The sequence below is a fragment of the Mytilus californianus genome, unplaced genomic scaffold (genome assembly GCF_021869535.1).
Source record: "Mytilus californianus isolate M0D057914Y unplaced genomic scaffold, xbMytCali1.0.p SCAF_10, whole genome shotgun sequence".
Taxonomy (NCBI): Eukaryota; Metazoa; Mollusca; class Bivalvia; order Mytilida; family Mytilidae; genus Mytilus; species Mytilus californianus.
Window position 1 is genome coordinate 73,713,951 of NW_026262582.1, and position 22,391 is coordinate 73,736,341.

Here is a 22,391-nt window from a genome sequence, read left to right on the forward strand (position 1 = left end):
ATGGGGAATTGTTTTTTATTTCATTTATTTTAGCTAAGTCGTTTAAACGAGTTAGCTAATAGATAGAGTGAAAACAGATAAAAAAAAAAAAAAAAAAAAAAACACAATTCTCCCAGACACTAACCGGCTTCCGTAAAGTACCGACTGAGTAAAACGAACAAGTTTTCTTTTCAAAGTCGAAACATTTTTCTCTGAAATGTATCTGTCGTACCATTCAAAAGGAGAAGGATTGATTGACACGACCGTATTATAACGCATAATTTTAGCTAAAATTAAAATTTATTGATAATATCGAAATGAATAATAGCTAAATTAATTACTCGATCAGAAACAAATCGTTTCATTGAAAATTACGATTGATTGATTGATTGATTGATTGATTGATTGATTGATTGATTGATCGTAATTGTTTCTGCATTATCTGCAATATTGTGAAGCTAGTTTGTCTTGTGAGAAAAAGCCATAGAGACAATCGACATTTGTCAGGAAAACTGACAATACTAGTCCATTAAGATTGGATCTATCTCAAAATCTAAGCGTTGACAGGCTTGTGCATATTCTAGTTAACTACGATTTGAATATTGAATAAAATTGACAGGACAGAAATTCAAAATAAATATTTTTTCAGTCGTTTTAAATCATTTCATTTTACAGTTATGGCAAATGTTCATTCGCTTTACTGAATGGAGGTTAAACAAATTTGAACCATAAAAATATATTTGTTTACAAATATATATTTATCTTATATCATAAAAGGATATACATTTTTTAGTGCCATGACTCTAGTAAATTTTGAAATCCCTTTGATACCATGTTTCTCTGTCAAAATTATATAACTCTTGATTTTACTTTAAATGTATTCAATATATATAAGTTTTTAAAATATTTTTAAAAATCTTTGCAAAAAAAACCCTACAACCAAATATCTCAAGACCAATATTGTGATCTAGATCGAATATAAATTGGTACCGTTTATGTTATTACTACCACGGGGTCGTTACCTCTGTTGGTGGACTGTTAGTTCACGAGGGTATCACCAGACGAGTAGCCAGTGCTTCGGTACGTACTACCGAAAATACGGATATGTTAAGGATGAAATTTGCTGTTAACTTTTAGATTATTTTTAAATTAAGGAATATATCTCCCTCATGCAAAGCTCTGATTACTTGTCCAGATTTGGCTATAATTTAGGTCCTTTTTGGTTGGATCTGCTCTTCAACATTTGTATTAGATTTTGGATTTTCAAATATTTTGGCCTCGAGCATCACTGAGAAAACATTGATTGTCGAAATGCGTATCTGGTGCATTAACATTGGTACCATTTATGTTATTGTAACAAGGTAACACACATACAGTACATGTATAAATATTTTTTCTAAACATTACAACTTTTGTTTGGTTAGTTTCTACTCAATTAACAATTTGCTAACTCTTTATCAGAGAGTGTTCATTAAATAAAAGCCTACTTGCCAACAATGCAGAAACAATCATTCTAATAAATTGCTTACATCTTCGTCTTTTGGTCTCTGGTGGATGGTTGTCATGTTGGTAATCATTCATTGAGTTTAGCAGTTTTTATGGTCGTTGCATTTTTAAAATAGTTGTTGATTGAAATATGAAAGATAAAAGACAAAATCAATGAAAAGTTTAATTAAAACAGCTATACGTGATGTAGAAATCCGATTTCCGCAATAGTAAGAATTTTCACTACCATTTTTATTTTATTGTTTAAATAAGGAAATGTAATGAGAGAAATTCGAGCTCATATCAATAAATTAATCATTTAAAAAGTTTATTCCGCCAGGACCATCGTCTGATAAATTTGTAGAAATTTGATGGAAAACCAATTAAATGCTTCATAAATAATCTACATTTGTTAACTATGTTGGCTCAACAAGAATAAAAAAAAACAGATGACTTCCGATGATCAAATTGGAAAATCATTAATTCTATATCATAGTTGAGCAAAGATGCTGTTTACACTGTTTGCAAGAACTCCTTATTGGATTAATATTGTGACTGGTCCAACTGTTTCGTATATATCCATAATAATGAACATTCTTATATGTGTTGCTTTATTCGACAAACAAATACGAACTCCGTCAACAGTTCTTCTCCAAGGACTTGCAGTGGCGGATGGTTTGACTTCATTATTTACATATGGGTTTGAACCAGTGTTCGCACAGCATTATAATGAAATCGGAATTCGAGGTTCATCAAATTTTATTGAAATAAGTGGTTTAAATGTTTCTGTAGAGGAAACGAACAGTTTAGTCGATTTAAAGTTTCCTCTTTGTTTGTTCCATTATATAATTACAAACTTGGCAGAACTATTTCACCTTATATCTGTATTACTGACAGCGTCTCTTGGATTACAGAAAATTGTGGTTTTGCTCTTCCCAATATGGAGCCATACAAACAACACTAAAAGAAAATCTTTATTAGTTTTAGGAATATGTGTTATGCTTTCTATTGCTATTAACTCACCAAGAATGTTTGTTGTTAAACTAAGTTCTGGTGAAGGGTATTCATGTATTATGTCAAATCCACAAGAAACATTACAAAAGTATGTTCTTACGTTCTATCCCCTTTTGTTCTCTATAGTTTTAGCATTAGCCGTACTAGCTATGGTGATCTCTACGTGTTTTATTATATTTGTTCTATGTCGCCGAAAGTTCATTCGAGGCCATATTGTATCTTCAAGATCAGAAAAGAAATCGTGTTTTCTCATATTATGTGTTATGATTATCTTTTTACTCTCTGAAGTTCCGCGTCTCTATATCAACGTCACATTGGTCAGTACATACAATCCATCTTCAGAAAAAGGAGACATTGCTTCAAACAAGCTTAAAACTGAGGTCAGAAAACGAACTTCATCCTGTCTGAATGATGTAATTGATGATGCTAAATATAACATAGAATTGGTTTGGGACATACAAAAGAATCATTCTTGTTTATCAAAGGAAAATTCAAACATGACATTGGACTGGAGAATGAGAATAGCAATGTCAACTTCCTACTTTTTTCGTAATCATTTTTATGAACAACCAATTTCTCAATTATGGGGAAAGATCCGGCCAGATTACATCAACTACGCAGATACTTACTTGAACGTTGGGAGTTTAACCTCCTCCTCAGACAGGCAGAAACTGAATAATTATTTCAGCCTTTTATACTGTGAACAAGGAATCAATGAACATGTTTTGTTCAGTGAATTAGATTCGTCCTTTAAGAGACATATTATTTCATGTGATACGTATTCAACGTTTATAGGTAGTTTGTCTTCGTGGTTATTAGGACATTCCCCCTTCACTGAACCATTAAACTATATTATAAACATTACATGGGGACATTTAGATATTAGCGTGACAAACGTTAAACTTCTGATTGAAATTTTAAAACTGTCAATGATAATTGGTTGCGCTTCAAACTTTGTGATATACATAATCATGAGTGCGAAACTAAGAGATGCCTTAAATAGGATATTTCATTGCTGACATTTCATAATTACTGCTGCTTTTTGTTAGTACTTAAGGGTTCCATCAGCATTTCGTTGTATTTCCGTAACCAATAAAAAGCGTAAAAAATGGTGAAAAGGTTGAATTTCGATTAAGAGTTGATATAAGATATTAAATAAACCAAAATCTATCAAAATGTATCAATGGATTGATTTATAAGGACATAAAACTACGTTAATGGAAAACAAACTCTCTTAAATCAGTGGTACGTTTATATCAACCATTTTCAAAAACTTTCAAAAATGGTTTGTAAGCTTTTAAGTAACACTGAATAATTTAATTCTGCTGCACATGAATGCTTATAAATCAGTGACGAAACAGTTCATTATATATGTATATATATATATATATATATATATATATATATATATATATATACTTTTTTGATTTATAAAGATTTAATTCCCTTCATGCAGACCTACATTAGTACCTCTCTTAATACTCCGTTACTGGTGAACTTTTAAGTTAATTTTTACAAATAGTACAAATGTTGCAAATTTTTTTTTATCAAAATTGCTATCAACATAGTATGTATCGGATGAATATCATTTTCATATCATGAATATTTTGGAAAATGTTAAGAAAAAAAACTTGAACATATATTAAATATACTTTTCATACCAACACTGCATGGGAAGACGGTTGTCCGTTCGTCTATCCCTAATTTTTGCTACTTATAACTCGGCTTTTCTATGATTATGAGTTGTACCAAAAGAGGGATTTCTATTGACGATTTTGCTAAATTTTTACTATAGTATCTGAGCATTTAATTTTGTAATACATGTTTCTCAGCTTATGCATTAATAAATAATGTGATATTTGGTCTTAGACTTTATTAGATTGATTTGAACATCCAGTATAGCCATACATTGATTTTCTTTACCAACTGAGCATACATTTTTGTCAACGTTTTGTAAAACTGGTGAGAAATAATGTCTAAGATAACAAGGGTCAATCAAAGTCATATGTCCAGGAACACAGACAACACTATTGCCGAAATAAAAAAGGGTATTATCACGATTGCACAAAAAGAGGATGGAAATGTTTCAACGACAATTGGACCTGATCCGTGTCATCTGGGAAACAGATGATTCTCAATGGTCAACTGAATAATGTGTGAGGTATACTTTGTTCGACATTATTTGTAACTTTTTGAAGAGGTTAAATCACCAGAAAATTTGTAATCCAATGAACGAAACAATTAAAGCGTACAGCAATAGGAGGTCATATCTCTGTAGAGAGCAATCGCATGTCATGTTAACATTGCATGCATTGATTCATCAATATATCTTTTTGCAAATTCAAAAATTACGGAAACGACATCCGGATCACTTTTCAAAAAAAAATTATAAGATACTTTGGGGAAATCAAAAATCATAAGTTAACGAATGCCAAGTTAAGGATATTCGCATCTCTTCATTTTGACGATATTCAAAATCCTCTGGTTTTATCCATGTAGTGGCGTTAAATATTTTGACCGCCTAACTCTACTTTTCTTTTCACAATTTGAATACATATATTTCAAAAAGCTATTTAAAAAAAATCTTTCGTGTAATTTCGAAACATAGTAGCGAACATCCTTAATTAATTAACTAATTCAGTTTATATTGATTTTTTTCAGACAGTCACGTGATTTTAAATATTACTGGTCTCCAAAGTATTACCGTCCTTTAATAAAACTTAAACCGTGATCAAAAGAAAGAAAAAAGGAACTCCCAATCAACACATAACAAGAATCTACATATAAAAAGTTAAATTACAAAAATACCGAACTCCAAGGATTATTCAAATCGGAAAGTCCCTTATCAAATGGCAAAATCAAAAGCTTAAACACAACAACCGAATGGAAAGCAACTGTCATATTCCTGACTTGGTACATACATTTCCTTATGTAAAAAATGGTAGAACGAATGATTAAGCAACACTGATATGACTTGTCCCTCAAAAAATTGGGGCTGTAAATTACAAGAACATTTAGAATATTCCATAAAATGATGCGTTATTCAGATTTCCGTTCTTTTCTTCTCATATATTTTATGACGGTATAATACTAAACCTATAACAGGAGGGATTGTGCCTGATATTCATATGATGAAGACATAATCTTTCAATCAGTTTAATTGAGGTCTGGAGCTGACATGTCAGTAACTGCTAGTAGTCTGTTGTTATTTATGTATTATTGTTATTTTGTTTATTTTCTTTTGTTTACTATTCTGACATCGGACTCGGACTTCTCTTAAACTGAGTTTTACTGTGCGTACTGTTGTACGTTTTTTTTCTACATTGGCTAAAGGTATAGGGGGAGGGTTGAGATCTTTAAAAGCATGTTTAACCCCGCCTCATTTTTAACTGTTTTCATGTAGGAAACTGAGTGCCAAGAATGCAAGATTGAGCTCAAAGTGTTATTTATTAAAAAAACTATAGAGGATAAGAAGCTTAAAAATTTTCATTTTATTTATTTCAGTTTTGGTGATGTGTTTCCCCATAATTACAATCTAACCCAAAACAAGTGACTTGCACACATCAATTATATAAAAACTATAAAAACTAATTATCCGTCTGAAGGACATACATTCATTCCAGTTTAAGGCTAGGTTTGCGCTGTTCAATTGGTTCGTTTTCGGCTAAATGTAATGTGGATTGTTCCTCTTATGCAAAAACGCTTCGGACACATGAAATTGTTAAGTGTTATTTTCATTTTTTAAAGCAAATGGTCGATACCGATGCTGGTGGACTACCAGTGCCCGAGGATGTCTTCAGCTCAGATACATAATTTATAGCAAACCTTTCTTAAATTGCCCGTTTGTAGATAAAGAAACTTTTAAAAAACTTTTCACTCTATCATGCAAAGTTGACCTTATGTGGATTTGTGTCATAGTTCAAACTTATTCGTTTAGTGTATATTTACTTGTTTTTGTGTATTGTTTGTTTGATCCAGTTAAGCCATTTCAATTGATATGTTATTGTGTGTCTTTTTATGTCGTAATGTTATACCACTGTTTCAGGTTAGGGTGAAGGTTAGCACCTGTTAAAACGTTAAAACGTATAAACCCACTGCATTTTTATGCACCTGTCCTAAGTCAGGAGACTGTTGTTCAGTGGTTGTTGTTTGTTGGTGTGGTTCATAAGTGTTTCTCGTTTCTCGTTTTTTATATAGATAAGACCGTTGGTTTTCCTGTTTGAATTGTTTTACACTAGTCTTTTGGGGCCCTTTAAAGCTTGCTATTCGGTGTGAACCAAGGCTCCGTGTTGAAGGCCGTACTTTGACCTATAATTGTTTACTTTTACACATTGTGACTTGGGTGGATAGTTGTCTCAATGGCACTCATACCACATCTTCTTATTTATATTGGCTACTATTTTTAGTCCATTTTAGTAATATAGTTTGAACTGTTTTGGTTCTTGGCTTTCAAATATTCGTCTTTGAGCGTTCTTCATGAAGGTTTGTCCAGAATAGCGCTGTAGACGTATGAAATCTATAAAGTGTTGTTTTAATTTTTATTTTGGTTCTGACAAGAAGGTTTGATTTCGAACAAATGTTGTTGATTGCCATATTGGAACATCTTACTGTTTTGACCGAATGCGACGCATCATCCAATTGTAATGTCATATAAAAATAAGAAGATGTTATATGACACGTCTCATCCTGAGACCAAATGACATAAAAGTTAACAACTATAGGTCACCATTCAGTTTCAACAATGAGCAAAACACGAACTGCATGGTCAGCTATAAAAGGCCCCGAAAGGACAATTCAAACGAGAAAACTAACAACCTGATTTATAAACAAAACAATGAACAAAAAGCAAATATGATACACAGCAACAAACGACAACCACTGAATTACAGGCTCCTGACTTGGGACAGACACATACGGAATATGGCGGGGTGAAAATAGTTACTTGAATAGTTGTTTGCGTCAAACCGTCTCACTAACCTTGGATGTGATGTAACAGTACATTACCATCATTAGAGGTGCTATTAGTTTTGTAGGAAATTCGTAACCGTAAAAGGCATTGGAGTTTATCCATAGTTTATTGATGGAATTATTATTGCATGTGTATTCTTATTTTGATAGTTTGTGTTTTTATCTATTTCTTGTCGCTAGGGAAGCATATACTGATGACTCTTCCGGTACACTTGTGTTACACCCAGGTATTATTGGTGTTAGTTTGTCCAATCTATGTTCTTTAGTGTTATGCTTGAGAGAGAGAGAGAGAGAGAGGGAGAGAGAGAGAGAGAGAGAGAGAGAGAGAGAGAGAGAGAGAGAGAGAGAGAGAGAGAGAAAGAGAGAGAGAGTAGACTAACCAATGAAACATGAAACTGTTTGAAAGTATTAAATACTTAGTGATCGGAAAAGCATGTAATTGCAAGATTGTGCGACAATCTTAGGTTTTTGTCGCTTCAATTTGAAAACAATAACTTGTCAATAAAACTACAAAAATAAAAACGTACTGCACACTTTAATTATTTAGATCGGGTTAAATCGCATATGTTCAAACATTTACACACACTTAAAAGTTATAGCCAATTGATTTATGGAGTTAAAATTGACGAAGAACACATACAAGGATATATGTGGTTTCCCGTATATCAAATGAGACTGGTTTTATTAGTGCCTATATACACAATTTTTAAATACAGGGCAGGTTTTGGATACATTACGTTTTGCGTAAAAAAAAAATGGTCGTTTGCTATGTAGTTGAATATTTACTCATGAAAATGAATGAGCAACTCAGTAGAAGAGCGGTTAGAAATACACATTTTGATAAACACACGCATTTGAATAATAGAAATGTGCCTGATAAACTTTTGAGTTGCACTAGTGAAGATATAACTAAATAACTACCTTCTAATGTGTATATTAATAACTTTAGTGATATTCCCTGACAAGAGGCCAACTCAATAGAAGTAATGACTATTTTTGCTATTTTGGCTCTATGTATCGTGGTATTAAGCAATGAATATCAAGGTAAGGCGTTTCATTATACCAATACCATGTTTCAAGCAATAAATCGTATATATTTTAAACAACTTACCCCATATCATATTTTGTTCAAAATTTGAATAAATTGTTGTAACACACACACAGTGCTGCATAAATGAAACGAATTTTCAAATAAAACATACAAATATTGAATAGATTATATTACCGAACAACTGTCATGAACAAAAGTATATCTGAAGCTGAAATCCAACATACTGCCAAAGAAAATCGCAAACAAAATATCTGACAATAAAAATTGCTAATTTTTGCGTTCTCCATTTATATATAGTGTTTTTTTTATATATATATAACTATTTTTTATGATAAAATACGTCCGTTGATGATGTTCCAAAGGGAACATGTTTTATTGAAAAATAATTAAAGTTAACAAGTTATATTGAAATGGTTCGAAGGTTAAGATTGATACATACGTAAAATGTTATTAAGTGATTGCTGAAATGATGAATATGCTATATTGCAAAAATCATTCAAACAAAATGCTAAATTACTAAATTAAAAATGCTAAAAAAATAAAATTGAGAATGGAAATGGGGAATGTGTCAAAGAGACAACAACCCGAACATAGAGCAGACAACAACTGAATGCCACCAATAGGTCTTCAATGCAGTGAGAAACTCCCGCACCCGGAGGCGTCCTTCAGCTGGCCCCTTAACAAATATGTATTCTAGTTCAGTGATAATGGACGTCATACTAAACTCCAAATTATACACAAGAAACTAAAATTAAAAATGATACAAGACTAACAAAGGCCAGAGGCTCCTGACTTGGGACAGGCGCAAAATGCGGCGGGGTTAAACATGTTTTTTGAGATCTCAACCCTCCCCCTATACCTCTACCTAGTGTAGAAAAACAAACGTACAACAGTACGCACAGTAAAACTCAGTTTAAGAGAAGTCCGAGTCCGATGTCAGAATAGGAAACAAAAGAAAATAAACAAAATAACAATAATACATAAATAACAACAGACTACTAGCAGTTACTGACATGCCAGCTCCAGACCTCAATTAAACTGATTGAAATATTATGTCTTCATCATATGAATATCAGGCACAATCCCTCCTGTTAGGGGTTTAGTATTATACCGTCATAAAATATATGAGAAGAACATAACCCGTGTCATGCCAACAACTGGTTTTAGAATTAATATGTTTAATTCCGATGCAAAGACCCTATAGGTGAATCAATATTAAAGCCAAAATATGCAATCTTTAATGACCTGACAACAGTATCGTAACTATATTCCTTCTTAATAAGTCTGTTTAAAGATTTTATTAGCTTTTGAGTTGAATACTGACATTTTTGTGCTTTGTAAAGAATATTACCATAAAAGATTGGATGTGAAATACCCGAACGTATAAGATGTCTTCATGTTGAGTTATATTTACGAATGATGTCCTTATACCGATGATAAAATTTAGTAAATGTTTTGACTAGTTTATGATATCGAAAACCCTGGTGTAATAATTTTTCAGTAATATATAAATTTCTCTCGCTAAAATCTAATACGTTGTTACATACACGAGTGAATCGTACACGTTGAGATATATAAACACCATAAGATGGTGACAAGGGAATGTCACCATCTAAAAATGGATAATTAACGATAAGAAATGAAAAATCATCTCTTTTATCATAAATTTTTGTATTAAGCTTCCCGTTAATGATAAAGATATCAAGATCGAGGAAAAGACAGTGGTCATTGTTAGTATTAGCTTTATTTAAAGTAAGTTCAACAGGATACATTTCTTTAGTATACATACTGAAGTTGTCATTATTGAGAGCCAATATATCATCCAAATATCTAAAAGTATTGTTAAATTTTTGTATCAGATGTTGTTTCGATGGGTCTTTGCTGATTTTAGTCATAAATTGTAACTCATAACAATACAAAAAACAGGTCCGCAATAAGTGGTGCACAGTTAGTCCCCATTAGAATTCCGATAAGTTGACGATATACGGAATCTCCAAAGCGAACAAAAATGTTATCAAGTAAAAATTCAAGGGCAGATATAGTATCAAAGCATGTCCAATTGGCATAGCTCTTTTGTTTGTTGCTACTAAAAAATGACCTAAAAGAGTTAGAACATATGACTTTTTAAATGCCCATTGAATTAGGTGTGTGAATTTTTTCTTAATAAGAATATGAGGCAAAGTGGTATATAGGGTAGAAAAATCAAAACTTTGAACAGATTCAAAATCACCAATATATGCATGCAATTTATCAAGTATATTGAAAATGTAGAAAGAAGTAAAATGTTACATTGCAATTTAAAACAAAAGTAAAAAGTAAACTCACAAAAATACTGAACTCCGAGGAAAACTCAAAAAGGAAAGTCCCCAACCAAATGGCAAAATAAAAAAAAAACCAAACACATCAAACGAATGGATAACAACTGTCATATTCCTGACTTGGTACAGGCATTTTCCTATGTAGAAAATGGTGGATTGAACCTGGTTTTATAGCTAGCTAAACCTCTCACTTGTATGACAATCGCATCAAATTCCATTATATTATTAAAGTAGTAGTTAATAAAGAAATATATTATATAAAGCTGTTTTCAAAAAAATATTATGTCATAGTATAATTGTTGAAAAAAACCCAGTCAAATTGAAATTGTTAGAAATTGACATGTTAATATTGCAATTGTTTAAAAGTAACTTGCTATATTACAATTGTTAAATTGTAAAAAGGTGTATATATTTAAATATAGGTAAATAAGTCTAAATTGAAAACAACGTTCAAACCTATGATTGCGTTGGATAAAAACCGCAATTTTTATACGTGTGCATGCAACACAAATTTCTCTTGGTAGAGGGGTCTAAATACAGCACAAACAAAATTTTCCAAAAGACCAAAAAAGGGAAAAAGTATATTTTAACAATACGCATTTGACTAACAGGTTGAACAACGGATTTCTTTAACCCTGTTGACTGCCGTTGGCGATTGCCAAATAAACGGATCACAAGATGTAACAAAATGGATTTTTATTATTAATTTAATACCAAAAAGAAAACAATAAACTTGCGGAAAAGATGGTATACCGCAAACATGAGGTGCAAAAATTTGTACACAATATCCGGATTTCGACAATTAATGTCTCTTCAGTGATGTTAGGAATCGAAACGGTATTTGGAAGAAATATGATATACCTCAATTTAGGACAGACTCTTGAATTTTGAAGAGTCGAAATAGGATGAACGGATCATATAAAACCGAAGGCAAATATAATACAAGCCCAAACGAAAAAATAAATGTTATACTTCAACTGTTAAAACGTATCTTGATATACTTCAGTTGTTAAAAAGTACGTGCCATATTGGGAATTTGTGTAAAAGTTAAATGTTATAAAGAAAATTGTTGAAACGTTATATTGATATTGTAACTGATACAAACATATCATTTTTGTAAAGCAACATAATAATTACCATAGACGGAAAGATAGATTCTACCACTCTATCGAGTGTGATACGATATTTATCCACTCGAGACAGTTAAAGTTTAAGATTTAAAACGCGAGGCTCGCCGAGCGTTTTAAATATTTAAAATTTAACTTCAAGAGTGGATAAATATCGTAAAGCATAAGATTTGGTGGTATAATCTGTTTCTCTAATGATTTTTAAACGATATGCAGACAAACTCAATCCTTCTTTTCTATGGAGAGGGCTTACATAGGCTTTGACTGTTGCCCAATCCAATTCAATTCATTTGAATAAAATACTGTTTAAACTGTTTGAATGATCTGCAAAAAGATGTGTTCTTTCTATGTGACATGGTCGCCTTTTTTTATGACGTCACAATAGGAAATTCAGAGGAAAGCAAGAAAATTTGACGTCATAATCGAATTCTGACCAATGAAGAACTGAGATATAACGAATCACACGTTGATTAAATGAAAATAATCAACAGGTCAGGAAAAGGATAAATCGTGCAAGAATTAGAGAAAGAAAATTAAGGAAGCAGTATTCTATTTTATTGCACTTGTGCAAATATAGCTTCAAATTCGACGTCATAAGTGACAAAAATATTTCTAAAATAATTTAAAAAAAATTTGTTATGCAACAAAAGCTTGTGCAGTATAAATATTTACTCTGGACAATATTCATATTACGATATTGCAATTTTTAGAAAAAAGTTTGCTATTTCACAATATAGACAATATTGCACATTTAAAAGTGAAATATTTCGTTGCAGTTGTTAAAAAATAACAGGTTATGTTGCAGTTGTAAACAAATAAGCATATTATATTGTATTCAACAGATACTTGCAAGGCACCCTACCAGTGAATAGCAGATGGCTGTTATTACTTCAGTACAGAAAATGTGGCCAGAGATTCTGCTGCATATGTATGTACTTTTAATGCATTAAAGTAAGGAATAGCAATACCTTGCTTGAAGAGTCTAATATAAAACTGACGATCCAAAAAAGCACGAGGACAAAGGAAAAATCTAGGAATGGAATTAAATGACAAAACTATTTGTAAAAGCCACAAGCAAATTTCTTTTTCCATAAAAAAGGTAGCTTCATTCTATCTCGATCTTCTAATCGATTACTTGTTCACACATACACTGCTCTCGCTACAAATATTACACTAATTTGAAAACATAATTTATATTTTTCTAATATACCAGCTTGTTCATGTTTCGCATATTGAGCGTGATTAAATACATGTAATTGAATAACACCTATTGTGTGAAAAATATATTTCAATGAAAACCTGAGTAATATTGAGACATATGAGGAATTGCTAATTTCTTATATTTAATGTCGAATAAATGGCAACAAATGTTGAATGCGTTATTTATAAATCAAACTGATTTTTATCAGCTGCAATATTATAAAAGCGTTTCACGTGACACGATGAAGAAAACTTACAGTTTCGCTGGTATTTAAGAGTTTACATTGCAAATAAGATTATCTAAAATCTGCAATCTGTAAATCATGAAAACTAAAATTGTCTTTACGAAATTTTACATTTATTTAAAAGCAGAGTTTTAGAGATATAAAACATTGTATAATTCTAATAATAACACAGAAAAATAAAGAGTGAATAACAAGAACCCCACCAGAAAGAAATCTATTTACAAACACATACATTGTTTAATACACTTGTAAATTGTTCGGTAATTAATGCAGGCTGGCTGCGTGGAGCGTGGGGGATATCTAGCCATCTTTGAAACTCTGGAAGAAGCAATGTTAGTGAAAAATGAGCTTCTTAGAAGGAATAAAGGTATGCTAAAAGTACAAAACGTTGCATGTGCTTATTGTTAGGACTTATATGTGATTATTTGTCTTGGAATAGTTTTATAAAGAAATTATGACTTATCATATGCAAATATGAAAATAAGAGACAATTATCCAAGAGAGATTAACAAACGCAGATATAAATCACTGTACGGCCTTCAAAAATAAGCAAAACGCACCATTTTCTACATAAGGAATTGCCTGTTTCAAGTCAGGAATATGATAGTTGGTTTCCATTCGTTTGATGTGTTTGTGCTTTTGATTTTGAAATTTGATAAGGGACTATTCGTTTTGAATTTTCCGAGGAATTCGGTATTTTTGTTATTTCATTTTTTTCTCATACAGGATAGCAAGCTTTAAAAGGCCCCAATCTGGGAAATTGGTAAAAATGGGAAACCAACGGCCTGATTAATGTACAAAACAGTAACTGAAGTACGCATTTGATTTTCAAAAAAACTAACAACCTGACTTAGGACAATGTGGCAGAATTAAACAATTTTGTGTGCGACCCCATCCTACTTAACTAAGGATAGTGTTGTAACATGAGACCAACCTGTAAAATCAGTTGAAAAGCGCTTGACTCAACAGATCAGTAGAAAGAACAAACACACATAGCACCAATTATCAGAGAGTTCTCGTAATTACGGAATGGATTTAGTTTGAAGACGTCATAATCAGTCTGCGAAAAACATGCTTTGTTATTTGTCAAAATATAAGTATCGACAGAATTTAGGACCGTAAATGTCAATAGCTGTATAGCAATACGTATTTCGTTACAGTTTAATTTCCTGATAACACAATTAATGACATAAAATTCCGTGGTTTGATAGATAGACTTTGCTGATATTATATACGGTTTTGTATTGGTAGGTCTATACTACTATGTTGGTGGTCGTAACCTCAACAGGAACAATCCTAAAGGTGATTGGAGGTGGATAAAGAAAGGGGAAATGTTGAAGATGACCTACTTCATTTTTCCTAAAGGGCAGCCCAATGGGACACCCGAAAACCCACAGGAATGTATGGGTTTTGATCCTCATCTTCATTACAATCTCAACGATCTATATTGTGATAATTCTTCTGCGAGTACGCATGCATATATTTGTGAACAATGAAAAAAAAAATATCCAAAAATCAATCGTTTGATAGTTGATTTGTTTTGTATTGATAGTTTTATTGATTGAAAGTAAATGCCCTGAAAAACTACTTTTTTTCCTGTTTGATACATCCTATATGCACGGTTTACGAAATGAATACAAAACTTCATTGAATAAAAAAAAAACGCTTTTAGCTTTTTTCTTTAAATATTTTTAGATTTATGTTCTCTTTTCAGTTCAAAACTTTTGATTTTATTGATACCTTTCGTATGTACGGTCGTTTTGTGTGTGTGTGTGTGTGTCTTTAGTTTGGTTTTCGTGGTCCGATATTTTGTTTTATGTATATATTATTTGTCTTTACATTACAGAATATGTTATGTTATCATCAGTTTTTGGAATGTAAAATGTACACCAATAAAAAATATCACAGGGATTTTTAGAAAATATGTGTGGTCAAAGGATATATGAATTATATTGAATGTATTATTAACTACAGGACAATGTATGAAAGATTATAAAATATTTATACAAAAACATCGTGGACAGCTCTGCCAAAACAAACTGTACAGAAAAACAAAACATAAAATTCTGTGTGTGAGATTTTAAAATTGTAAATTAGTGAATTGATGTTTATTATTGGAGAAATCTATCTGCTTACAAACTAATTCTGTTGTTATCTGTCAGAAATATTTAAGAATAAAAAAACAATTATGAATAATTAAAAAATCAGCATTAAAGTTAAAATTAGTTGCTTGTATTACGTATATAATTATGTTCTCACATATTGTATTTATTCAAGTATATCATTCTCCGCTCATATTTTAGATCATGTATCAACTGTATTTCCTGTACACTTTTATCTGAAAAAATTGTGTAGCCTGAAGTCTATTTTGTAAAAGTTCTTATTACTGGTGCATATAAAATCACCATCATTATATGTATGTATCCTAGCTTTGAGATTCATTTACTTCCGGAATAAAGTAGTATTACTAAATAAAAATGCCATACATCAAATGATAACCTGTATCATGTTTATCAATAGGCACTATTTACCACAGGGGAAACGTTCAAGTACATCTCCTAAACGTGTCTGCCAAATAAGCAATATGAACGATTAAACGTGTCCATTTGTGTTAAAACCCAACAAAGATACCAGGCTTATACAATTATGTACGCCAGACGCGGGTTTCGTCTACGAAAGACTCATCAGTGACGCTCGAATACAACAAAACGAATTGCCAAATTAATTTAGAAGTTTAAGAGCATTGAATTTGAGCGTATTTAATGACCAAATCAGTTCAAATCTTTTACATAAACTAATTGAATCGACTGATGGAGAAACTTATTGGCGTTGTCAGTTTGTTTTCGATCTATGAGTTTGACTGTCCCTCTGGTATCTTTCGCCCCTCTTGTATACATTAATAATATAAAAATTGCGTTTAGAAGTGTTCTCAAACGCACACATCTCATCAGATTACAATATATATCAAAGGTTTACGATACCTCAGACCAGTTCGAAAATCAGAGCCGATCGACTATGTTTGAGACAGTTACGCTCTTTTCAATATAAATCATACGGAATATGACACCGTAAGTGCTCTCTGGTCACTATTTGTTCTTTCGTCATTATTTGCTCACTTGTCATTATTTCCTTTTTAAGTTCAATTGAAATTGATGTTAAGAATTAACATAAGTAATATCTAGGAATAATTTGAAATCAAAACTGATCGAATATGTCTTTGGGAGTTATGCCTTTGAAAATGAAAATGTATTAAAAATTATAATTGATTTTCCCATTTTAGCCCCGTTCATTGAGTAGATCTTTAGGGAACTTATTACAAGAGAGGGTTCGTTGAGAGCAATTATATAAGAACCTAAAGGGAAATAGAGTACAACTATTCAACCCTTTCAAAATAATATTAACTTTTTACATAAAAAGATAATACAACTGGACACATCAGTACATGAGGATCGGCTATGAAGTTTTTATGATGTCATGAATATAGAGAAATTGATAAATTTTATTTAAAATTGCCAATTTACACATAAAACTTGACAAAATAGACATTAGTCAAGGCTTTAACAGTAAAGATAATTTACACACATTATCATATTTGTAAAACCCATCCTGTAGCAAATATATCGTGTTGGGTATAGCATTAGCTTTAATATAAGTATTAATGACAAAACATCGAAATAAAGCTATATTGAAAGTAACTATTTTTGCAGTTGCTAATAATTATACAAAATATGAACCCATAATGCAAATATGTTAAAAAAAACCAAAAACTTATAAACTGCTATCTGACAGATTTAAGATATTCTTTTTATTTTTGAAGAATTTTATTTGGTTGATTTATCATAGTTTCTTTTGATTGTTAAACCCGTGTAACCCAAAGATTTTTTTTTACTTCAGAAAACCTTTATGAATTCAAAATTTATTTTTCTTTCAAATTAGTCAAATAGGTCACCTCAAGATCCCTTGGATTGCTTTGGACTCAATTAAAATTTCAACGATCTGTGTATCGTGGTAGGTCGTTTTGAAATAACTGTTGATATATTTATGAACACAGGGTCAATGCTCAGTAGTTTTCTACATTGAATTTATGCTGCACCCTTTTATAATGTTTAATATTATGAAATTTATATAAAAGGTAAAATAAAAAAATACCTAACTCGATGAAAATTCAAAACGGAAAGTCCCTAATCAAATGGCAAAATCAAAAGCTCAAACACATCAAACGAATGGAAAACAACTGTCATATTCCTGACTTGGTACAGGCACTTTTTTGTGTGTAGAAACTGGTGGATTAAGCCTGGTTTTATAGCTTGCTAAACCTCTCACTTGTATAACAGTCGTATAAAATTCCATTATATTAATAACAATGTGTGAACAAAACAAACAGAAATAATAGGTAAAAATTCAAAAAATAGGGGTACAGCGGTCAACATTGTGTTATAATCTTTATTACTTTAAAAACAAACCAAATATATCAACAAAAAATACAAAAAGGGCATTATTGTCTCTTTGACACATTCCCCATTTCCATTCTCAATTCTATTAAAGATAAGAAGGTGAGGAATGCTAACCAACAAAAAACTCTCCACAAGAGAAAATGTCTGAATAGTTTCCGAAATCACTTAATGTTTCTGTTTACCAAAAATTTGTTTTGATTGCTTGTTTTGTTAGTTTTTTTAAATTGTTTGATTGTTTTGTTTTGTTGTTTTGTTTTGTTTTGTTTTGTTGTTTTGTCTTTTTTGTATTTTCTTTTGTGTAAACGTTTTTTTTTTTTGTGTCTTATAATTAAAAATGATATTTTCAAATACAAAATAGTCCTTGCATTCACCAGCATTAGTCCAGCAAAATTAAAATTAACAATTTGAATATTTCGCTAAGGTTTTTAATGCATTCGCACGAAGTCAAGGAGAATAACTGTTACCAACTTAAACAGAGCTGGTAGATACCAAAAAGAAAGTCAAACTTATTGGTCGAAGAAAAAATCTGTACATTTATTGATTAAATATTTATCCAATTATGCTTCCTGTGGCTGGGAATCTGAAAATGTATAAAAATGTAAAAATTAATCTTAATTTACCAGTAATATACATTTTGTACATTTTCCAAGATTTTGCCAAGAAAACATAGTTAGGACAATCTTAAAAATCCAAGTAACGTGAGTACATTATTTCCGACCACGTGAGTACATTGTTGTTGAGCACGTGAGTCATTTTGTATGATTTCGACTTTGAATGCAAGCTACATTATGTGTATGAAAGTAAAATAAAAATACCGAACTCCAAGGTAAATTCAAATAGGAGGAAGTCGATAAAAACTGACCAAATTAAACGTTAGACTTGATCAACCAACGGAACGAATGAAAAACAACAGTTATATTCCAGACTTGTAACAGGCATTGTACAATGAAAATGGTGGGTTTAAACCTGGTTGTATAGCTAGCTAAACCTTCCACTTGTATGATACGAGTTTAGAATCCCGTTATATTGACAACATTGGGTGAGCAACAAAAACAGACATAATAGGTTTATGTGACTAATATTGAGATTTAGCAGCCAAAATTGAAGGATTTGCTTTCCTATCCGGGGAACCTGAGAGCCCCAATCTCCCCAGTTTTTGATGGGGGTCATGTTGCTTAATCTTCACCTTCTATGTGATGTTTTGTGTACTGTTGTTTGTCTTTTCGTCGTTTTTTTTTGCCATGGCAGTGTCAGTTTGTTTTCGACTTAGAGTTTGAATTCCCCTTTTGTATCTTTCGCCTCTCTTTCATTCTTAAAAATCTTTGATGTCAAGCTCCGAGATGTCTTTTAATAAAGCAGTAAAATGATTCTTGTAAGTAGGCTTCTCGGTTTTATTTTACACTTGTTGTATACAAATGTGGGCGCAAGCTTAGGGTACGACTTTTCAGCAAAGACCAAATAACATGGATGTGAGCAACAATTGGATACCAAAAGGTCTTCAGCACTGTACAAAACCAAAACCGTTTTTGTATCACCAAGAATATATTGTTTTATTTGTATGTTGAACAACTTTTCGAATTTTTGGTTTTAACGCTCTACAACTATTTAACTTGGATTTGTAATTTGTTTTGATTCGTGTACCACTGCTGATTCTTATGTAGACAACTAGCTTCTGGTGTATAAAGTTATAAGCCTGGTACCGTTTATGAGTTTTAATATCATGTTTTTGCTTTTTATACCTTCATTATATCGAGTTCTTTCATACATTATGGACAATTCACTCTTGCAACTTGTACCGTAAGGTACAGTTAACCAAGTAGTCAGTAGATTTTCCAGGTTTGATAAGATCCATCAGTAAGCCATAACATTGCATAATAGCACATAAACTCATCATAGATACAATTATTCAAAATTATGTACATCAGACGAACGTTTCTACAAAAGACTCACCAGTGACGCTCGAATCAAAAAAGTTTAATAGGCTAAATTAAATACGAAGTTGAAGAGTATTTACCCAAAATTCCAACAGGTTTAGCCAAATACAGCTCAGGTAATATATTCCTGGGGTAGAAAATCCTTAACATTTCGAAAAATTCAAATCCCTGCAAGCCTTTCGTTTACGTTGATTTCAATTGATATATAAGCAGGTATGTTATGAGTTCTTTAGTACAGACACCCGTCGTTCCCTATGGTGTCATAAGCTTATCGACATTTATATTTGAATTTTACACCCATTTTTTAGACAAAATAGATATGAACCATATTTAAAATAAAAAGATATTTTACACACATACACTTCTTTTTAAAATACAACTTGTAGCAAAATACATCCATGGGTAAACCTTGCTAAAATCTTGATATTAATGATAAGGATCATGAAAATCAGGCAATTTAGACAGTTTTTTTTTACATACATAATTATTTTAGCACTTAATTCAAGAAGTGTAAAGCTTTGATGCAAACATGTGAGACAAAATTAAAAACAACACATGACTACTGATGTCTGACAGACTTAGGTCTTACAAATATATAAAAAAAATGTTACAATATAGATTTATGAATGTTTTGCTTTCCGAACTCAAGTATGCTAAAAAAAAGAACCTTTTCATACAATCTCCTTTAGAAATATTTGCATTTAAACAAAATTATTTTCAAACATTCCCATTCTGACCGGACGTGGCTGAGTATTTTTACATCCCGGAATACCAAACGGATGCCTACTTTAGCAAGCGTTTTACTGCCGGTCGGAAGAAAACCAGAAGTGATAATACATCTATTTCCTAGTCACCATGTTGGTGAGTTATGTTTGATATGAAAAATATATATATTAATGTAAAAAAAAAACAGTATTTGAATGAAACTAAGAAGTTAGAATTAAGGACATATTGTACTATACTGCAAATAAAATTTCATAAATACTTCGAAAGACTGCGTTGTGTTTATCAGAGATTACAACGTATATGTTCTAAATTTCGTAAAATAAATCCTGATTTTTTTATGAAGAATGTAATATCCCAAAAACGCTATCCCGCAACTAAACATATGCCACAAATGGTAAAAGAACGGCTTAATCCACCATTTTCTAAATAAGTAAATGCCTGTACCAAGTCAGGAATATAACAATTGTTTTTCATTCGTTTGATGTGTTTCAGCTTTTGATTTTGCCTTTTGATAAGGGACTTTTCGATTTGAATTTTCCTTGGAGTTCGGTATTTTTGTTATTTTACATTTTTACGATGCTAATCCTGTCAACCGAATCCGTCTGCTTCTTCAGAAGTTCTTGTGATTCCCTATTGCTTAGTGTTTTAATTTGCTTTGTATGTTATAAAAAAAATGTATTATAATTGAACATCTATAAATTACTTTTGCCTCTTATTTATCGTTTAGAATTTAGCTAAAGTGCACTATTTTTATTAGTGAAGTTCTTGTTATGTGCTATTTTATTTTTCAAGTCTGATTATTGATTACCTGAAAACCGTATTTTCATTCCAAACTGTTGTATTAGGTCATGTGTTAGTCTGAACTGACATTTATCAATGGTCAATGAATTTGGTGAGGTCATAAGGCTAGACAAGAGACATTTAATAGTCTGTCTCAAAGTTTTCATCTGTGGGGCAAGAATGACTTAGACGCCCGAATCATTTGAATGCATCCTAGATGTTTGCATTTCATGTTCCCAATATTAACTGTTTTTGTGGCTGTTTTAAGCTTGAATAAAGGCAACAGTAGTATACCGCTATTCAATAGTTATAAATCGATTAAGCAAAAACAAATCCGGGTCACAAACCAAAACCGAGGGAAACACATCAAGTACAAGAGGAAAACAACAGAAACACTGAACTGCAACAAAAACAAACGCCAAAATATGAAACGGACTATTTGATAATAACTACAATATTCCTGACTTGGTACAGGACGTGTTAAGAAAAATGGTGGGTTAAAACTGGTTTTATGGCTAGCCAAACCTCCCGCTTATTCGAAATTGAAAATTGTCATCTGTGTTTGTTTTGAACATGAAGTCCTGTGTTTTCGTTTGCTTATGGTATCTAAGTGTACACTTGCTATCTTCTTTACTGTTTGACATTTTTGAAATGCCTTGTTGACTGCTGTTTGCATTTCGTATTTCTTCCTAGAGGTATGGTAGCATTGCCGTCCCTGATGTTTTACTGTGACTCCCGTCCCTTTGTTGTATGCTAACATTAATTACAACAACTCACTCATATTCAACAGCTTCAGCAATTACATGAACAGATTCATATAAGAAATATTACTAAGGGGAATAGCTTGAAAGAAATAATTAAGAATTAATCAAAATTACTTACTCCATTTCACAGATGAAGTGTGAGACAAAGGAACAGTCTTGGTCATTCCATTTTCCAGGTATATCATGAGACCAAGTCAACTCCAAACAGTTTTCACCAGTTTTCCAGTTATCTGGATTCCCTGGAAACCAGTTGGTGTAGGTGAACTGTTTTCCTGTTGCTGTCCATACCCATGCACCCTCAATAACCTCGTCTGTTCCCCCTAACCAAAAGTCTCCTAAATAATAC

At 31.7% G+C, this 22,391-nt stretch overlaps 1 long non-coding RNA gene across 1 annotated transcript; it reads left to right on the top strand.

Moving 5' to 3' along the window:
• Nucleotides 1-12,788: 12,788 nt before the first annotated feature.
• Nucleotides 12,789-15,885, top strand: LOC127718511 (uncharacterized). Its single transcript, XR_007989866.1, has 3 exons — nt 12,789-12,870; nt 13,661-13,754; nt 14,639-15,885. It is a non-coding gene; the product is annotated as an uncharacterized LOC127718511 (long non-coding RNA).
• The last annotated feature ends 6,506 nt before the right edge of the window (nt 15,886-22,391 follow it).